Raw genomic sequence first — 3,765 nt, forward strand, 5'->3', positions numbered from 1 at the left:
GGAAATACAATCAAGGCCATAAATACCTGGGCAATACCAGTTATAAGATACACAGCTGGTATAGTTAACTGGACACCAGCTGATTTGGACATTTTGGACCAAAAAAACAGGAAACTAATGACAATGCACTACAGTTTACATCCACGTGGTGATACTGATAGATTATACCTGCCCCGAAAATCAGGTGGCAGAGGATTATTACAAGTGAAGCAAATAGTTGAAGAAGAAAAACATGCACTGGCTGATTATTTAAAAGAAAGTCAAGAACATCTATTAATCGAAGTAAAGAACAAAAATCTATTGAAGGTCCAACAGACGAAACAAGAATACAGAAAAGATGTGATAAAATCAAGAATGGAGAGTTGGCAGAACAGAGCACTGCATGGCCAATTTCTGGAAAAAATAAAAGATAAAGTGGACAGTGAACAAACTTGGTTATGGTTAACAGCAGGCACATTAAAGAAAGAAACAGAGTCACTAATCCTGGCTGCGCAAGAACAAGCTATCCGCACAAATGCCATTAAGGCCAAAATCGAAAAATCCTCTGATGATGCCAAATGCAGACTTTGCAAAGAAGCTGATGAAACTGTTGATCACATACTCAGCTGCTGTAAAAAAATCGCACAGACTGATTATAAATTGTGGCACAATTCAGTAGCACAAATGATCCATTGGAATTTGTGCAAAAATTATAATATTAAAACAGCAACAAATTGGTGGGAACATCAGCCTGAAAAAGTCACCGAAAATCAGATGGTCAAGATCTTGTGGGATTTTCGCATAGAAACAGACAAAATACTGGCGCATAATACACCAGAATCACACTGGTTGAGAAAAACAAGGTTACAATCATAGACATCGCAATACCAGGTGATAGCAGGGTTGACGAGAAGGAACATGAAAAAATTGCGAAATACCAGGACTTAAAAATCGAAATTCAACTACTATGGCACAAACCAGCAGTGATAATTCCAGTGGTAATTGGCACACTGGGTGCTATTCCAAAAGCACTGGAATTACATTTAAAACAGTTAAAAATTGACAAAATCACCATCAGTCAAATGCAAAAAGCCGCACTGCTTGGATCTGCACGCATATTATGAAAATACGCTATGACGTCCTAGGCCCCTGGGTGGGGTCCGACTAGTAATCAATGCCAAATCCGGTGAAACAACTGGCCGCTGTGATACAATTCTGTTGTTGCGATAATAATAATAAATTATTGTAATTAATAACTGTTGTGATTTAACCATTCAACCCTACCCTTAATTTGAATTCTTTGTCTCCTGCAAAGAGCTAAACAATGACACCATGACTGTATCTTTAGAGCTGGTGTGCTATCTGCAAGAACAGTAGGCACCTAAATGCTTATTCGATGGCCCTGCAGGTCCTGTGGTTCCTTCTCTTCTTGGACACTTGGCCAGAAGCATCATCCAAACACATCATTATAGAATTATAACAGAGTTGGAAAGGATCTTTGAGGTCTTCTATTCCAGCCCCCTGTCTAGGCAGGAAACCCTATACCATTTCAGACAAATAGTTATCCAACATCTTAAAAACTTCCAATGTTGGAGTATTCACTACTTCTGAATCTGGAAGCAAATTGTTCCACTGATTAATTGTTCTAGCTGACAGCAAATTTAGTTCTAAGTTGCTTCTCTCCTTGATTAGTTTCCACCCATTACTTCTTGTCCTACCCTTGGGTGCCTTGGAGAATAGTTTGACTCCCTCTTCTTTGTGGCAACCCCTGAGATATTGGAAAACTGCTATCATGTCTCCCCAGGTCCTTCTTTTCATTAAACTAGACATACCCTGGTCCATCAACCGTTCTTCATATGTTTTAGTCTCCAGTCCCCTAATCATCTTTGTTGCTCTTCTCTGCACTCTTTCTAGAGTCTCCACATCTTTTCTACATCCTAACGACTAAAACTGAATTCAGTATTCCAAGTGTGGCCTTATCAAGGCACATCCTTTCTGACATCTTGGAAGTGGATGGTGACATAAAATAGGAGAATGTGTTTGTGGGAACTGGGTGAGATATAAACTCTGGAAGAGGGACAAGCCAAGAGATTATTGGATTGCCGCTACTTTTCACCCTGTGAAAAGCTGCCTCAGTTTACCTAACAGCAGAGTTAGCCCTCCTGAAATAATTTACCAGCGAAAGAAATGCTGTACTTAATGCGATTCAGCTTTATGGAGTCCAGACTGCTAGAGTAGAATTTAGCTTCAACACTTCTTTGGCTATACAAATAGCCCCTTGGGGGAAAAAAAATCCTGCTTAGTATCTTATTTTACAGGGACACAATTTTTACCCACTAGGCTGTTTCTTCCTACATGTGTAATCCCACTCAATTAGAGATCATGTGGTGTGCATATATATGACAATATTATTGGAAGCCTGGTGAAAGGAACAATCGCCAAACAAATTTGGTTACGTGTTCTGCAGAAGTCAGAAGTCATTGAAGACAGAAGAGCAACCAAGAATGAGAGAATGTTATAGCAATTTTAAGTAATAAATGAAATTTGCAACGAGTGCCAAAAGCATATGCTGTGGAAGGTTCTCTCTCTCTCCCTCCCTCTCTCTCTCTCTCTCTCTCTCTCTCTCTCTCTCTCTCTCTCTCTCTCTCTCTCTCACACACACACACACACACACACACACACACACACACACACACAAATGAACATGGTTTTGCATCCAAGTAAATGCCAAGTAAAGGATGAGCAAACTTTTATTCATTTCTAATGCTCTTTATATTGTTGGATTTCTTTTGGTAAAATTGGAATGTGTTTAAAAAAAACCTCTGCATTCTAGGAATATTTGTTCTCTTCCTCCCGTAATTTCTTCACCGTTCCTCTTTTGCTTTGCTATTTGCCTTTGTGTGTGTGTGTGTATGGGGTGGGTGGGGGGAAGATATATATATTTTCCTCACCTCGCTCGCTCGCTCACTCGCCTGCACAGACATTGCTACCTAAAATATCAAAACATTATATCCCCATCTCTGCTCCTCTGCCACAAAGCCACTTCCTCGGGAAGTTTGAAATGGATATTAATATTTAACTTGTAACTTTTGAGATCTTTCATGGCCTCTGCCTGACTTAATTAGCTGACATTTAGGCCCCAACATTCTGCTGCACCAGCAATGGAGAGTTAGGTGCCAGTTTATTAGCATTCCTGCTGTAGAGGAGCTAAAGCAGCTTCGGGGTTCTTTTATGATATGTTCTTGAAGGCAGCCAAATCCATTTCTGGGTGCCATTACACTGATCCTTCTGTAAATACATTTAAAGGCACCAAGAGGCTCTTTGCATCCCCAGGACTTCCAAATAAGGTTGGTAGGTTACACTTTCCCCCTCTCTTTATATTTTTCTCAGTGCAGAGCCTCCTCAAATTACTTCCCTCAATGACCCTGGGCTCATCTTTACTATAATACATAAAACGGGTTTCTTCAAGAATTCTGAAGCCTTACAAAACATTGCTGCATCCCAGGAAATCAGGGGATTTTAGTCCTTCATCTCTGCAATCTTGGCTTAGATAAGATGGTTTCGTGGGTACCTTCCAGAAAAAGGTGTCCTGTGGGATATATTTCTGCTTGGCTTATTTTGAAGGGAGACCTGGAAGAGGACCATGGCTTCCTGGATACAAAAGCTTTGCATTCTAGGGGAGAAACTCATAGGCTCGTGTTGGTTTTTCAATTCAGCTAGAGTAGATATTCGGGTTGGATTATTGCCATTTCTCTTTCAGTTTGACCCGTCCAAAAAGTGGGACCT

Source organism: Thamnophis sirtalis, unplaced genomic scaffold (assembly GCF_051295495.1).
Source record: "Thamnophis sirtalis isolate CommonGarterSnake01/CBP01778 unplaced genomic scaffold, rThaSir2_p1.2 scaffold_4, whole genome shotgun sequence".
Lineage (NCBI taxonomy): Eukaryota > Metazoa > Chordata > Lepidosauria > Squamata > Natricidae > Thamnophis > Thamnophis sirtalis.